The sequence below is a fragment of the Leopardus geoffroyi genome, chromosome A2, assembly GCF_018350155.1.
Source record: "Leopardus geoffroyi isolate Oge1 chromosome A2, O.geoffroyi_Oge1_pat1.0, whole genome shotgun sequence".
Classification (NCBI taxonomy): Eukaryota; Metazoa; Chordata; class Mammalia; order Carnivora; family Felidae; genus Leopardus; species Leopardus geoffroyi.
In genome coordinates, this window is record NC_059331.1 from 73455425 (window position 1) to 73472701 (window position 17277).

General features: G+C 44.9%; 1 long non-coding RNA gene across 1 annotated transcript; it reads right to left on the bottom strand.

The window, feature by feature from the left end:
• Positions 1 to 11190: 11190 nt before the first annotated feature.
• LOC123607634 lies at positions 11191 to 13390 on the bottom strand. The gene is made up of 3 exons (XR_006716824.1): positions 12797 to 13390; positions 11790 to 11941; positions 11191 to 11572 (listed from the first exon to the last, which is right to left on the bottom strand). It is a non-coding gene; the product is annotated as an uncharacterized LOC123607634 (long non-coding RNA).
• Between the last annotated feature and the right edge of the window lie 3887 nt (positions 13391 to 17277).

Consider the following 17277-nt stretch of genomic DNA (forward strand, 5'->3'; position numbering starts at 1 on the left):
CCATAAAATGTCTGTGAATATACTTGGAGAAAGAATAGGAGATAGGAACATCTGCGTATTGGTCACATCTCATATGGTGACAATAGTAAGAGCAACATATTTCTAGAATGCCTATGATTTTTTTCAGCGTGGTGTTTGTTTCCACCTTTAACAAGTGATTTAGGTTGTCTGTCAGGTACTGGACTCTCTGAGGGTACCGTGAGGTTTGGGGAACTATGAGGATAAAAGGCTGTGGGAATAGAGAGGGAAGGATGAGAACCTTCCAAAGAGAGCATTTAGGAAAGCTCTAGAGGAGCTGAACTTGAAAAAAAAGAAAAGGGTAATATTTACACATGAAGGAAGTGGTACAGAGAAATAACATTTTAGTGAGGAAGAAGTAGGTTGGAGAAAAAAGGCCTAGGAATAAAAATTGGGGGAAGAGGAGTAAGAATTACAGGGAAGGGTTTAGTATGTCCATAGTATGCACTATGCTAAGTGTATCCCAGGTATTAATTAACCAACTCTTCTCTTAATCAAATGTGGTGCCCATCAGTAGAACAAGGGTTGAGCAGATGATATGCTCATATTTTCATACCTTGGGGCCTTGAGGAAAATAAGTGACATTTTTAGGGCACAGAGGTTGTGAGAATAACTCATTCGTTACTTCTACTTGGCTCTGTGAGAGAAGTTCGAACCCGGTTCAGCACGGGACTATCCCTCCATCTCAGGGAAGGAAGAGGTTACGGCCAGGTTTTGCAACCTCGAAGGATTGCTTTAATTAGTAGATAAAATATACAAGCATCTAACATAAAGCCGGGAGCACAGTGTGTATTTGGCACACAGAAATTGGGGATTTATGAATAGTAAAGAAGTGTTTCTAACCTTACAGATGCCTTAGGATCACCTGGAGGCTTCTTAGAGCCCTGGGCCCACCCCCAAGTTTCTGATTCAGAAGGTCTTGGGAGAACCCCAGCATTTGCCTCCTCAGGTGATGTTCCTGGTCCAGGAATGCTCTGTGGGGACCCCGGTGCTGGGCCATACTGCCTTTGTCTGCTATGTCACTTAACACACCCACTCTGAGCCTTTACTTCTTCCTGCCAGAGACCTCTCAAGCAGCTCGGTCTCAGAGATGGGAAGCTGATAAACCCATCCAGAGAAAAATTTTAGATAACCCATTAATTTATTACCTATTGCTTAATATAAATGAGAAAAATCCAAAGGTAGAAATTATTGCAGACACGTTAGAGCATGAAGTGTAAAGAGATTTAGAGGAAGGAAGGGTTCATAATACTTTTGAAATCATACCTCTCTCATTGGTGAGGTGACTGTGGAAATCTGAGAATTTCTTGGCTAATGAAATATAGCCAATATTTTTATATATAGCTGAAAGGCCACTGGCCCATGAATACCAGAGAATTCAAGTTCTTTTTCATCTTTTTCTTCTTCTTCTCTCCCCTCAACCATGCCTACCTCATTTCATAGGAGTGCCACCCTGAGCACTCCAGGACAGCTCTGACTGACCCTTTGGCAGGAGACATCATTTAATTTGATATCCAACCAATATGAACAAGATGGCACTGGTGACAGGGCAAATACATTCCTCAAACTTTAATGTGTCCTTTTAAATGTCTTAACATCAAAGTTCAAGGACAGAAAACCCTAACCCAACCGTGTCACCCAAAGATTCTGAGATTGCCAAGAGGAGGTTTAGAAAAGAAGCTGAGCTTTTCTGAGAAACCACCAGGATTCCAGCAAAAGCCCAAGAACTTCTGTGGGGAACGGGGAAACACAAGCTATGGAAAGAAAAGGCAGTATGTGGGCTGTACATGTAAATAATTCTGTGCCCCTTACCCAACTTGGACTTCTAGTGTAAATAAGTAAATCTGTGTGGGAGGATTTCTGTGTTCCTGGCAGCACAGATAAGGAGCCACATCAGTTGGGAGAGCCCTCTGGAAGCACGGGAAACACAGCTTCCACACATCACTGGCCTGTCAAATCTGCAGTGAACAGCACACCAAGCTCTTCTGTCTAGAGACAGAGAGGCCACAAGATGCACATAGCTGCTTCTTGACAAGAGACCTTCTGTGTAGACCTCATTTCCTTTGCAATCCATGGGCCCTCACTGACGTGCTCTCATGAATATTAGGTAAAGGGAACCAACACTTCTTGAGTGCCTTCTATGTAATAGGCTTTGTGCTATGTGTAAAGCCTATATAATAGGCTTTACAAATAATGATATCTCATTCAATACTCATAGCAATCCTGTGAGTAAATGTACCCTGTACATTAACAGATGAGGACATAGAGGCTTAACCAACGTTGGTGATATGACAGGATTCAGTTCTGGGCCTGCTTGAGGCCCAACCATTGATTTCAGCAAAATACCTGTGGTTTGTTTGTTGGCTGAATGGTTTTTTTATGATAAAATGCATATAACATAGAATTTGCCATCTTAACCATGTTTAAGCTTACAGTTGAGTATTGTTAAGCGCATTCACATTATTGGGTAACCTACCTCCAGAACCTGTTCGTCTTGCAAACTAGAACTCTATACCCATTAAACAACAATTCCCCATTCTCCCTCCCCCAGCCCCTGGTAACCTCTCTATTTCTATGAATCTGACTACTCTAGATCATTCATACAAGTGGAATCACACAGTATTTATCTTTTTGTGACTGGCTTATTTCACTTAGCATAATGTCCTCAAAAGTTTCATCCATGCTGTAGCATTTGTCACAGTTTCCCTCCTTTTTAAGGCTAAATAATATTCCATTGTATGTATATATCATATTTGATTTATCCATTCACCTATCAGTGGACACTTGGATTACTTCCCTCTTTTGGCTATTGTGAATAATGCTGCTATGAACATGAGTGTGCAGGTATCTCTTTGAGACCCTGCTCTAAATTCTCCTGGGTATATATCTATGTCTATGTCTATGTCTATGTCTATGTCTATGTCTATGTCTATGTCTATGTCTGTATCTATATCCATGTCTATATCTGTATCTATACCTACAGAACTGGAAAGTTGGATCACATGATAATTCTAGTTTTAATTTAACAACTAGCATTGATATTTTCCATAGAGGCTGTACCATTTCACATTCTCACCACCAGTGCACAAACTTCCAATTTCTCCACATCCTTGCCACTAATAGCACCACTATTTATTTATTCATTCATTCATTCATTCATTCATTCATTCATTCATTTATTTGCCAATACTTATTTCTTGGTTTTGTGGTAGTAGCCATTCTAATGGGTATGAACTGGTATCTCATTGTGGATTCGATTTGCATTTCCCTGATCATTAGCAGTGTTGAGCATCTTTGTCATAGGCTTGTTGTATATCTTCTTTGGAGAAATGTGTGTTCAAATCCTTTGCCTATTTTTAAATCAATTTATTTTTGTTGTTGTTTAGTTGTAAGAGTTCTTTATATCTTCCAGCTATTAACCCCTTATCAGATATATGATTTGCAAATATTTCCTCCCATTCCATAGATTGCCTTTTCACTCTGTTGATTGTGTCCCTTAATGCACAGTTTTTAATTTTAATGTAGTCTGATATATTTAATTTTTTACTTTACTGCTTATGCTTTTCATGTCATATCCAAGAAATAATGGTCAAATCCAATGTCACAAAGCTTTTCCCCGTGTTTTCTCCCAAGAGTTTCATGGTTTTAGGTCTTATGTTTAGGTCTTTAATCCATTTTCAGTTAATTTTTGTATACAGTGGTGGGTAGGTGCCTACAGTGGGTAGGCACTTCAGTTCTTTTCTTTGTGCCTATCCAGTTTTCCCAGCACCAGCTGTTGAAAAGACTGTCTTTACTATTGGATGATCATGGCAAAAATCATTTAACCATTTATGCAAGGGTTTATTTCTAAGCTCTTTTCCATCGGCCTATATGTCTGTCTTTATGCCAGTACCATGCTATTTTGATTGCTGTAGGTTTTTAATAAAATTTGAAGTCAGGAAGAATGAGACCTCTAATTCTGTTTGTCTTCAAGACTGCTTTAGCTATCAAAATGCCTATTTTGAAGGGAAGCTTCAAAATCACAATAATAAAGAACACTGTTGAAGTCCAGAAATGGAATAGAGTTCCTAAACACACAAACCTGGCTTGCCTAGGAATAATCTATATAGATGCCAGAACAGTCTTCCAGTTTAAGAGCACTACTTTTTATAAGAATTTAGAGGGGTGCCTGGTGGTTAAAAGGGCAGTAAAAGGGAGCCAGATCGTTAAGCATCCGACTTCGGCTCAGGTCATGATCTTGCAGTTCATGAGTTCGAGCCCCACATCGGTCTCTGTGCTGACTGCTCAGAGCCTAGAGCCTACTTCAGATTCTGTGTCTCCCTCTCTGACTGACTCTCCCTCACTAGTTCTCTCTTTCTCTCTCTCTCTCTCTCAAAAATAAATAAAAACATTAAAAAAAATTTTTTTAATTAAAAATGTCTGCCTGCTCCTTCATAAGGTGGGTCAGCTGACTTAGAATTAGTCCTACTTTGTCTCCTGTCTTCTTCCTACTCCCCTAGCCACCCAGGACCCTGGCCACATCTCTTGGTTAGATGAGGTGCTCTGATTGCAAGTTGTGTGGTATTCACAGCCTTGAAATCAGGAGCCTGAGAGCAGTGGGGCAGTAAACAGAGGGAGATTTCTAGAAGCACCACAGAGGTTGAGACCACTCAGAAAAGGGAGCTTCCTCTCCAGTTTTTATTTTAGTGGCAGAGGATTAGAGCCTGGCAGAACAGAAACACCAAATTCCGCAGGAAATACCTCTTTTAATCCAAGGCTCTGTGGCTGGATATGTGGAGTGGATATGGAAAACTTTCTTTTTCTTCCTTTCTTGAAAAAAAAAACACAACCAATAAGAAATATGAGAAAAGACAATATTGTTAGCACATTGGAAGAGAGTGGAGAGAGGTCCATGGGAGTCTAGAGACCAGTCATCATGCCAAAGCCAAGAAAACGTGAGCAAAAAGACAAGAATACAAGTGATGAGAGTAATAGAAACCCAGGTGGTGAGTGACTGCAGAGACTTTCTCAGCACCCCATTGCTAACTCTGGATTGTCCTGAGGCCCCAGCAGCCTTCCTTGGGTAGTCTGAGCAAACAGTGGGGAGCAGGGGAGGGAGTCTTCATTCCCCCTGCTCCTCTCCATGACTCTACCCACGCCCTGGAGCTCTCTCCTTCTCAAATATTCCCTGATCGTCACCACAGTGGCCTCTCCTTCCAAGAAATCCTTGGGTTTTAAATTAACCCTCCCCATCCAAACCCCCAACGCCTCCCACCTCAATCCTTAACAAACCCTAGACATGTATGCACACAGATCTGCTTGTGTGTGTGTGTGTGTGTGTGTGCGCGCGCGCGCGTGCGTGCACACACACACACACACACACACACTGGACTCCCTTCTCTTCCTGCCTTGAGACTGTTTCTCAAGTGCCAGCTCCTCAGGGCCAAGGGATTCTGAGAGACTGGCTTTCGGTGGCCAACACTTGTTAGAGAGGCAGCCTCACGAAGCCTCCACTTGGATAGAATGGGGGGTTATAGGGGACTGCGAATTAGAAAAGGGGTCTCTAGTGGCGCAAGCGTGGCCAACCGGGAAGTTGGTGAAATGGTAGAGGAAACACAAAATAATAAAACATACAGAAAAGAAAGTAAGCAATAATTAGGAGCGACGGAGCACTTCCTCTTCAGCAGGCTCCACTTTACGCGTGCCACATGGGCCATCTCGGTTAACTCTGAGAACCACGCGGTGAGGCAAACGTGACCGTCTTCAGTTTGCTCACGCTGAGACTAAAGAGAAGAAAGAGAGGGCCTCGTGTGCTCTCCTTTATGGGAGCTATGAGGGCCGGAGGCAGAGGTCAGGCGTTTTTTGACTAATCTGTTCTCCTTCTGTGGAGAGACCCAGCATGCGGGGATGTCAGTCTGGGCTCATAAAGCAGTCTTCCGGCACACGGCTTCTCCGCTGCCAGGAGGCGATTCGTTCCCTCCCCTTTCTGAAACCTGCATTGGTCACAGAAGAGTCGGGCGCATTGCTACTGCGTCAACTATGGCTACTTGGTCTGTTTACAGCAGCGTGTATCCCACATACGGATAGGAACAGGCCTGCGGGGTGTACCCTGAAAGGTCAGAGATGAGACGCTTCACTTACGCTTTCACCCAGGGCACCACTTTTGAGGATTCACTTCTTAGGGCCTCAGTTTGCTGCCCATAGAATGGCGGAGGTGAGGAGGGAATAAGGGAAATGCCCTCAGGCAGAAGGCATCAGTGGGAAGTCTCAAAAGAGTCGTTCCCCCCCCCCCCCACAGCCCTGCAGCAACCCTCTGCTTGTACCCAGAACCAACAGAAGTGGGAGAAGGGAGGAGGGGCGCCCCCCTTCTTCCTGTCCTGGCGACAAGTGGGCAGACATTCTGGTGACCTGACCTGTCTGCTTCACAAGGTCTTCTCACACCGTTTCCCCATCCCCAATTCAAGGCTTCCTCGGGAAGAAAAATGCAAGAAAGATAAGAAGAGCCATCCGCCCCCTCCCCTACTTGCAGGGTGTGTATGTGTTAAAAGATCATTCTTTGCCTTTCCTGTGTTCTGAGTGACCCAACAACATTCTCTCATAGCAACTGCACTTTTATATGGATTAAGAACGAAATGTTGAAAACACAGCAGAAAAAGGAATCTTATTGCAGTTTCCAATATCTGACCTGCCAAGAATCAGGAGCTTCAGGAAAGCTAAATCAATTACTTAAGAAGTTTCCATTTTTTCAGCTTTTCTCAAGAAAAGTTGGAGGGAAACTCTGACCTACCTTTCCAAAAAAAAAAAAAAAAAAAAATGCATACCCGGCAATGAACTGATAACTAAGGCATTTCCACACTTTGCGTGTTGGATGGGAAAGCCTGAACAGAGATTTGCTAAGAGCACCAAAGCTGACTCCAGAAGACTTCCTGGGGCTGAGGTTGAAATAGCCCTTTTCATTAGTGAACTTACCCAGGTTACTTAAGAAATTTGCATTGTTCCTCGGTCAGTAAACTTCAATTTTTTGGAACTCAGCACTTTGGAGCAAAAAGCGTCAAAGGTCATGGACTTTGCTGTCTTCTTTCTAGAATCTTATTGGAAATTGTTTATTCTATGATATTTAAAAAGCTTTGTTCAATTTAATGCAGTTCACCAAATAAGTTGAATGCCTAAGTGTGCCTGGTTCATTGAATGCCTGATGCAAGAATTCAGAGACCCAGTATGAACTCAGGAGCTCACAAAGTAGAAAGACAGCATGCAAACAGAGATCTATGGAAGTACGTAATCCGTGCTTCAAGGACAGGAGTGTCTATTCAAGGGGGAAGTGGTTCTGCCTCAGAGTATTGGGAGAGACTAGAGAATGACAAAGTTCCTGGTTGACAAGGTGAATAAGGCAATCCAGAGAGAGGGGGCTTCTTTTGTGTTTCAGGTTTTACACGCATTATCTTGGTTCATCTACTCACATACAAGTGGGTTTCAGGTCTTCCAGAGTTAGTCTTCCCATTTTACAAGTTTAAGAAAACTGAGGCAACAAGAGACAGAGTTACTTGTCCACGATTTTACCTCAGTGAACCATGGTTTGGTCAGGCATCTAACTCACAGTCTGTGAGTTATAATCAAGGTGTGCTCTAACTTGAGACAGGCAGGTTTGGGTCAGGGGGGAGGGTAATGAGTTTTGCTCTTCATATGTCATGCAGTACATGAGGGGTAGATTAGCTGGAAATAAGGGTCTGGGATTCAAAGAGAGTTTGGAGAAAGATTTGGGAGCACAGGGAGGTTGGTGAGAGTTGAGGTATGTGTGAGAGTTAGTGAGATTGGCCTGGACAGGTGTGTGGTGAGAAAAGCACCTACAGATAGGATCCTAGGATAATGGAAAGAGTCAGAAGATGCACAGGAGAAGTGGAGAATGTGGCTGAAGCAGCAGAAAGAGAGGTAAAACCATGGAAACCAAGAGAAAGGAGAGTTTTAAGGAATGAACAGGGTTGGCAAATGCCATAAATGCTTCCAAAACCTTACACAGGGCAACGGTTATTCGATTTGATGGTTGGAAGGTTTTCAAAGACCTTAGAGACAGGACTTTTAGTCCTGAGGTGGGAAGACGGAAGAGACCTTGGCAAGAAGGAAGGTAAGGATAAGCAAGCAAAACTGGTCAGGAAAGCTGACTATGAATTCAGGAAAGAGTTAAGTCCTGAGCTTTTAAGGGACAAAATAAGGATTGTTTTGCTTGATTTGTTGGTCCATTTCAGGATGGACGATTTTTAAGAATGTTTGCTTGCAGAAGGCAGGGTGTCAGTGGAAAAGAAAAGGTTCTAGGATAAGGTAGAGGCAGAGAGTTTGGGGAGGAACAGAATCCCGGAGGGAGTGGTGAAGAAGTCATCCTTGGAGAGATAAGAGATGATGCAGACTAATTTGAAGATTACTAGGGACACAGGGAACAATCCAAACCTTTAGCCTTGGCCTCATTTTCTCTGTGAAACCATGTCAGGGGTCTGTGTTTACAGAGGAAAATATAAACTAACAGAAAGGTATTCGCAGGAGTGAAGAAATGTGGGGGGGGGGGGAGGTGTCAGAGGCAGGTGTGGTTGTGGGAAAAATGACATCTAGTGGCCTGATTATCAGTGGAGGAGACAGCAAAATGCAAACCGGGAAGTAGGTTATATACATGATGTTCCTACTGAAAACACTACATAATTAAGCACATATTACATGGTATCCGATATCCTCTGGAGATGAAGACAAGAATGTCCATACTGAGAAAAGCCAACTCAAGTGGATAATTTTTTCAAGCACTCCCTATGTGCCCAGTACTATAGTTAGTGTGTATGTGGGCTATTAGAATTCCCAGTATGAACGGTTATTGCTGTTCCCTCCAGTTCACTGTAAGAAAACTCAGGGTTAGTTAAGCCACTTGCCTGAGGTCATCAAACTGGTTTGTCAGAGCCAGATTTAGGAACCAAGTCTGTCCATCTTGTAATTATATGCTCTTAAATATTATGTTTCCTAACATAGAAAATTTTCTAACAAAAATTGTCACAAGAGGTTTGATAGTTACAAACATTTTTTTTAAAGGAGCCTTAATTTGATTATTCTCCTGATGAAGTGAATATATGAGCCTGTTGATTCATTCATGTTGACTCATTCATCCATTCATTCATTTCAGTTATCATTTTTTTTGAGCATCTACAATGAACCCAGCAACAGGCAAGTCAGCAAGGATTCCTGTGTGGAGGAGACCCGATTGTACCTTAGAGGAAACAGGCACTCAACAAAAACATTCATTTGTCTGTTGAAGGCAGCGTGAGAGAAGACTGTGTGGTCACCAAGGGGCATCAGGGGCGAGGGGTTGCTCTTCCTGAAGGTCAGAAAAGATTCAGAGAGCAAGTGGCCCCTTCTGAGTTGAGGAGATGAGTCGGTGTTAGGCGGGCTCTCCATGGGGCTGGGGCCTGGAGCACTGGGTGGGGAGGAAGGAGGGGGAGGGAGGAGGGGCAGTCCTGTGAAGTAAAGCTCAGGGCCTTGTACAGTGTAATGTGTGGGACCACAAAGAAGCCTGAGTGGCCAGAGTGAGTTCCCAAATGGTGACAGGCTCATTCTTCCTGACTTTCGATATATCAGCATGCCATCTGCATAATTATTTGAGTGATATAGTTATTTAAATCAACTATTTAAAAATAACCTAGCTTCAAATTGAAGAAGCCACAAAATTGCTGTTTTGCTCAGTAGTTAATTATTTTTTCTAAGACATTAAAATTAAAAATATTCATCTGTGTCTCTTATAAATCATCTGCCATTGCATCACAAAGTGTGAATATCCTGGGCCAGAGCATAAAAGTGAGAAGCATGGGTCCTGTCTAGGTACACCAGTGTGTGCACAAGCACGCGCACTCACACGTGCTGTTTCGGATGTCATTTCAGAACGGGAGGGCCCGGAGGTTCCTGGAGGAGAGGTCAAGTCCTCTCCACTGTAGAACGAGGCAGGTTGCGTTGTGAGTGGTTGTGTGAAAGCATAAAAGAGCGAGCATGAATCCACCTGCTATTCATCTTATTTGGATTCCATGAGGCCACCTGGTAGTACTAAATAGCCAGAACTCTAATTTTAGGAACTTTGTCATCTTAGCAATAGGATGACAGCAGCCATACAAGAGGTCCAGGCTAAATGCAAATCAGCCTATGCCCGTGTTGATTGAGTGCTTCAGCCCTCTACTGACTGGCTGAAGGAACAGATTGAGTTAGCCCAGCAGGCAGCTAGTGGCAAAAGAGAAAGCCACAGAGGTGCAGAGGCAGGGTCACTGCCCCCGTTGCACAAGTGCCCGCTTCACGGCCCATCAGCCAGCCTGCGGGGTGGGGAGGTAGGGGGTCTGGCCAGCCCGTGCTGAGAGGGTTTGGAGGGGCAGCTGGAGCCACCGACCGGGAGCAGAGTCACGCTATTCAAGTCCTCAGCTCCGTTGCTGAGGCTGGGGCCTCATTAAGTGATACCCCTCCTCACCCCTAGAGAGAAGGCCAGACAACAAGTAATGCTTGTCTTCCCTTGGCAGAACAGCTCCACTCGGAGGCCCCTCCGCCTTCCTCCAAAGGCCAAAAGAAGGGCAGACGGAAGGAAGGAAGAAAGAAATGAAGCAAGGTGGGATGGATGAACGTGCAGAAGAATGTGGCTGCTGCTTTAAATGTACCACTGTTTAAGCTCCAAACACAGTAGCCAAGAGCTCGTGTTAAATGGTGAGTAAATGAAAAGGTCAGCGTGTCCAGGGACCCAATTACCCTCAGCCTGGTGCACAGGAAGGCCCAATTAATCCTCATTAGCTCGGCTTCGGTGGGGTTATATGTGAGTGGCTCCGGCCCCTCCAGCTCCAGCTCCAGCTCGGGTTGTGTTCCTGGGTCCAAAAGCCCTATTGTGAACCTTGTTTTCTCAAGGCTCAGACTCAGCTCTAAACGCTCGTTCGTTTGACTCGAGAAAAAAGAGACTGTGGCCCCGAGGTAGTGAAGTGTTCCTTCTAAATCTGTCTCGTTTTTCTCCAAAATAAGAATTCTCTCGACCACACAGATATTTCATGAATCAAGACGTACCATACCCCATCTCCCTTGCACACACTCACACATAGACTCTTCTGAATTCAAATGATCGGATTCTGAGTACGAAGTTGGACCATGTCAACACAGCCTAATTTAAATGCTTTAAACAGAATGAGTAGTGTAATTAAATTGCTTATGCCTCTTGAGTTTTATTGGTTTAACAACCTATTATAATAAGTATGCAGTCGTTAAGCTAAACAGACAATTTGGTGCTAAAATTCTGTCACTGTAAGGTACGAGGACAGCACTGACAGGACCAGACCTCTGTGAAGATGGAGACTTTGTCTTTTGCCAGTTTCATCCTCCTGTTCTGGTATCATTTCATGTCCGTTTGCTTTTCCCGTATCCCTTTTCACTTGGCGCCCCCGGATCCCCTTCTAGTTTTCTCTTCCCCAGAACCTTGTTCTCAGATGGGGATCAGCTCATTCAGGCAGCACCGCCTCTGGCCCGTGGCAGTGTGGTTTTTCCAAGTCTGATGCAGGGGCCACCTGCAGCTGGAACATGTGGGTGCCTGTAAACAAGTCACATTCCTGGGCTCCACCAACTGAATCACAATTTCTTGGAGTGGGAAATAAGAATAAGCATTTTCAATAAGTGTCCCAGGTAACCCCCTATGCGTGTGTGTGTACACACGCACACACACACATGCACACACACACACATCACTAAAATGAAGTAGTTAGTGTCCCAAGGGCTCAAAGAGAAGCTGGTGAATCCCAGAGACTTACAGATTCTAGGACGACACTCTTAGCATCGATCTAGGCTGGGACACATGTAAGGTGTTTGGATAATATGTGAGCTTCTCAGATCCAGGCATCGATGGCTCCTTTGGCAGATGGTCAGCAGAGAAATAGTGAAGTTGAAATGGCCGTATCCCATCCTGCAAAGGCCAGAAATGAAAGCTTGTATGGTAAGCGAGTAAAAAGAGGAAGGGATACTGGAAAGGGAGATAACCTCAGGAATGATGAGTGGGGAACAAGTTTATACTTGTCAATCTGATTGCCTACAACTTGTGAGCATGTATGTTATCCTGATGTCCCAGGGTGGCAGGACTAATGGTCCTGAGCCACCTCTAATTTGAGCGTGGAATGACCAAGTGTGTGGGTCCCACTAGTTTCCTTTTCCCTGTACATAATGGCCATACAAAACAGGAGCTTAAATCTGGGGCTTCTCCTCTGACCCCCCCAGCACTCAAATGCACTCATTGCAGGAGCCTAGAGATGAAGGCTGTGTCATTTAGAAAGTGGACTCTCCATGGAGCACAGAGCGGCCTATTGTGGCTTCACCGGACATCACTGAGACATCTAAGGCAGGCTCCACCAAATTGTTAAAGTCCAAGCCTCTTTCTATCTTTCTGATCTGCCTTGCATAGAGTGTAACCTCGTCCTGATGGTAGTTGTACCCTCACCTTCCCTCTGTATTCCGGGCAAAAGGAAGGAAACGGAAGCAACAAGAAGGGAAGGCACCACTTCTATCAGGAAAGCCAGAAGTTCCCTGCAAACCCAGAACCCTCTGCTTCTCACTGGTAACATCTGAGATGACCACCCCCAATCGCAAGAGGATATGATAATTGTGACTTGCATTTTAAAAATTTAGAGCATTGTCTCCTTGGACAAAATTGGGATACTATTAGTAAAGAAGAAGAGACATTTGGATACTGGGTAGGTAATCGGCAGTGAGTAACCAGGCCTAGAGATGGCTTATCTGGGGAAGACAATTCTTTTGTTGTACGTACCTGCTTGTCCTTGCAGTGGGGTGTGAGTAGCAGTGAGGCTATGCACCTTCTCTCTTCACATGGTTCCCCAGCTCTTAATGTGTACCTCAAGCTTCTTGTGTCTTGTTTTAAGTCCATCCATCCATTCATTGAGACTGCACTCAGTATCAGGCACAAAGCCCCACCCTATGGGTGTGATGGCGTGAGGCTGACTTCCGCTCTCATGGAACTTACATGCCAGCAGAGGGAGGGAAAAACAAGAGCAGGTGAGTACAACACAGAGAGAGGAGTGCTGTTATAAGGGAAGTAAATGATGACACAGCAGGGCACACCAATCCATTGAGGGGTTAAGGAGGCTTGTTCTCAGAGTAGTGAAGAAAGGTGGAGATCAGAACGCAAACTATTGCACACGTGTTCCAAAGGAAGGGACGTGGGGGAAGGATACCGGCCTTTTGAAAACTTTTAATGTTCGGAATGTCTGAAATCCAGGGTGCAAAACAAGGAAAAGCAATCAGGACCGAGGTATCCAGGGTCAGACCAGGAGGACCTTCTTGGGACAGCACAGGGAGCCGAGGGAGGGCTTGAAGCAGCTGTCAGAGATGGTCACAGAAGGTCATGTTGAAATCCCTCTCAATTCTTTAGCTCAGATAACCCCATTCTAAGTGGTTTTCCTTTTATTTGGTGAAACACCCGGGAGGAAAACAGACAATTTTTTTTTTTGGTCTTTTATGGCAGTACTGTGTTGACTCAGCTTCCAAATTCTATGAATCAGAGAGGCTAGACCACACTGCTAGTGTGTTCACTGGCCTGTGACATCTAAAGCCATGTCACGAGCCACCCACTTGGGGCATAAACTGGGCACAGATCTGTGAGGCACTAATGAGTCCTCAACCTTGACAGCAAGCGAGCCCTTCCTCAGCCTGTCCCCCATCTCCCATGCGGGCCACCACCGGACCCTCCCGCAACTCAGCAGGCAATCCTGCTTCCAGCCAATGAAGACTCACCTTGGAATTAACCCAATTTCTCTTTTCATCGTAAGTGCAGACCCCAAAGAGAAATGTCAGCGTACGTTCAGGATTTATAACGTGTGATGGCTCAAGGATGGAAATCAGGGTGGTATTGGAAATCCTCAGATACTGAATTAAAATGTGTGAAAATTCAAGCAGAAGATCATCTGGAAATCTACTTTTCTGAGTTTCTTAGCAGGAAATGATGGAGGGAGAGACGGGGAAAGGGAGGAAAGGGTGCGAGGACATAGAGAAGATATTTATTGGCCACTTCTTATTATGTAACCATCATCTTTACACATATTTCCAGGCCTCTATGTTACCGCTTCTCCAGTAGGCAAGTAGGCCAGAGTTCAGAAAGCTTCCATGAACTTGTAAAGGACGAAATCCCACAATCCCCACTTCACCAGCTCACCTGGTAAGAAAGACATCAAAATGAAAACCCCAGCATGTGTGGTCTCTATGAACAAGGAGGAGGAAGACCTGGGGTCAATCTGAAGGTCTTTGTAATGGAAAAGCAGTTCACACAAAACCGAAGTCCACACAAATACCTGCGTACACGTGTTTATAGTAGCTTTATTCATAATTATCAAAAACTGGTAGCAACCAAGATGTCCTTGAATGGGTGAATGACTAAACCGTGGTACATCTGCACAGTGGAGTCCTATTCGCCAAAGACATGAGCTGTCAAGCCACAAAAAGGCACAGAAGCACGTTGAGTGCCTACTACTAACTGAAAGAAGCTGATCTCTAAAGGCTACGTTCTATATGATTTTGACATATATGACATACTGGAAAAGGCGAAACTATAAAGACAGTAAAAAGATCAGTGGTTGTTAGGAGCTGGGGAGAGGGACGAATAGACGGGGCCTGGGAGGTTTTTAGGGCTGAGGCTGGGTGGATGATGCTGTAATGGTGGACACCAGGCCGTATGCTCTCATCAAGAGCCATGGGTCGCGCAACATGGAGAGCGAACCCTGGTGTAGTATGTCGGTAGTGGTTCATCAGTTGTAACGAATGTACCCCACTAATGCAACATTTAATAATAAAAGAAACTTCGAGTGGAAGCAGGCATGTAAAGGAGCTCTGTACTTTCCACACAATTTTTCTGAAAACCTAAAACCGGTCTGAATAAGGAAACCTATTAAAAGGAGTCTTTTGCATGAGTTTTTCCCAGAAGGAAGACACAGAAGCTTTAGATGCTCGTGGTAGACCTGGCAGAGGTGGGGGATTCACAGGACAGAGGGGACTGTGTCATGGAGATGCATCCATTCCGTGGTAGATTCAGTTGACCCCTGCCCAGCACTGCTTCTTCGGGACAGTCTATGAGTTACACGCAGAATCTGGAGGTGGGCTCTCCCCTCAGATTTGGGGGTGGGTTGACTAATGCGTGACTAGGAATTTTCAAGGAGATGTGATCCTGATAGCTAAGGCCCATCGGACAAACAAGTAGCCCTGTCATCATAGACTGTAGCATTTCAAGTGAGGTGACTCATGCTCACATCAGACTCTTCAGATGCCTGAGATTTCAGGTCACCCCACGGCATGGGGCCGGCTGGCTGAGAAGTCCTCACGAGGGATCCCGCATCACTGAGGACAACGCGGGAGGAGGGTGCCAGGAAAGACCAACAGAACAGGGCCTCGAAGGTTCACGAATGCTAAACCCTTGATCTGAAAGACACGCCTAAGGTGTGACTGCTGGAGCTACTCTGTCCTCCAAGAGCAGCTCCTCTCTGGAGACACATTAAAAGAATACTGGTGGTCACCCCTGAGAACTGAATATTTAACACTCCGGCAAGTCAGCAGGGGAGGCTCGACTGATATCCCAGGTGAGGAGACCTGGGCTTACAGGTGCAGAGCACGGCCTGAAGGGCCCGGCCAGTGCATGCTGGAGGGCTGACTGGTTCTGGTGCACTGCTTTCCACATTAGTAACTCGGCGTGGCCCTTGAGGCTTCGGTCACGTCAGGGAACTATTTAGTGTTCAGCCCAAGCAGGAGATCCTAATGCTTTTAGTTCTTGAGGCCTTTCTCAGACCTTCTCTGCCCCCTTTATCCCATGCTAGTTTTCCCCATGTACCCGAGTCTCAGCCTTAGAACAATAGGGACATATCTCCTTTTCCTCTTGGCTCCTAGTTCTATGGCCATCACACAGGTCCCCCCCTCTGCACTAAATTTAGGGACAGGAGACAGGGTCCAGACAACAGAGGCCCCACCTGACCGCTGGCAGCCCATGCTAATCACCATCCTTATCGTCCACCAAGGACTTTCCCGGTGCTGGATACGACGCCACGCTTTTCTCATGCCTGAGCTCATCGAAACCCCAAAACCTTATGAAGAGCCCTCAATATCACCCACACATTACAGATGAGGAAAGTGAGGCTCGAAGATGTCAGCCGACTCGCACGGAGGCAGGAGGCCTGGCGGCCCTGAGATGACAACCGCATTGTTTCGGACTCTCTGAGCCCCAGCCTGTCGTGATAATGTGACTGTTCAGCTGAAGTAGACCAGACAGGAATGTGGGTCTTTCAAATCACAGACTTTTTGTGGTCTTCACGTGACATTCAAAAATCAAATATGCCCCTGTTATGTCTATTTTCTCCTAATATTTTCTCAGTGGGAGCTTGAGATTCTTCCACTGGAGACAACCGGTTTATATTCCCCAAGAGCCAAGTGGAATGCCACGAATGACAATGTCATTGCCCTGAATACCTTTGATCCTCTCATAACCACAGATTGTAGCATGTATAAAATGGACATACAAACTTCCTGCATATTTGTCCCTTCTGTTCCAGGCATGCTTACACCACAGGATGTTATGTATATCTAGGAATGAATAGGTTTTTTAACAGGGGAATTCCCCTGTTCATCCCAATATAATATAAGCCTCAAACCTAATCAGTGACATGGTAAAATTACCGTTTTTCTGCTCCTGGATACCACAGAGCCACTGGGGACAGGGGAAGCCAAAGCCCTTGGCCCATCCTTAGCCCTGCGCTGGGCAAGTCTTCTTTCCAAGGGCTGGTGCCACCACTCACAGTGCCCAGGGCAGTCCTTTCTTTGAGACTCTGACCTTGGAATTCCCTGAGAAGTCTGTGGAGGATAATGACATGGGATGAGACCTAGGGATTTTAGAGGACCAGCCCTAAAGGTCCCAGGTGGAATGACTGAACTTCTTTTTCCAGAACTGTTTCAGCTTCCAAAAGCAAATATATGAATTAGCCACCTCTGTCTCAGTTCTAGAAATAATATTGATATTAAAAAAATTTTTTTAAGTATAAATGCTAAGAACCAGATAATCATCTATGAAAGCCTGCATTGGGCAAGTGCCTTTGATATGGGTAAAGACTATAAAAGACTTTCTGCCTAGGAGTGTATGTTAATCCTGTGTAAATACCATCATATTGTGTTTACCTAAATACAACCTAAATAGTCATTGCTGCAATACCATAACTGCATTTTGTATTGCACATTTACTTTACATGGTTGCTGTTGGTT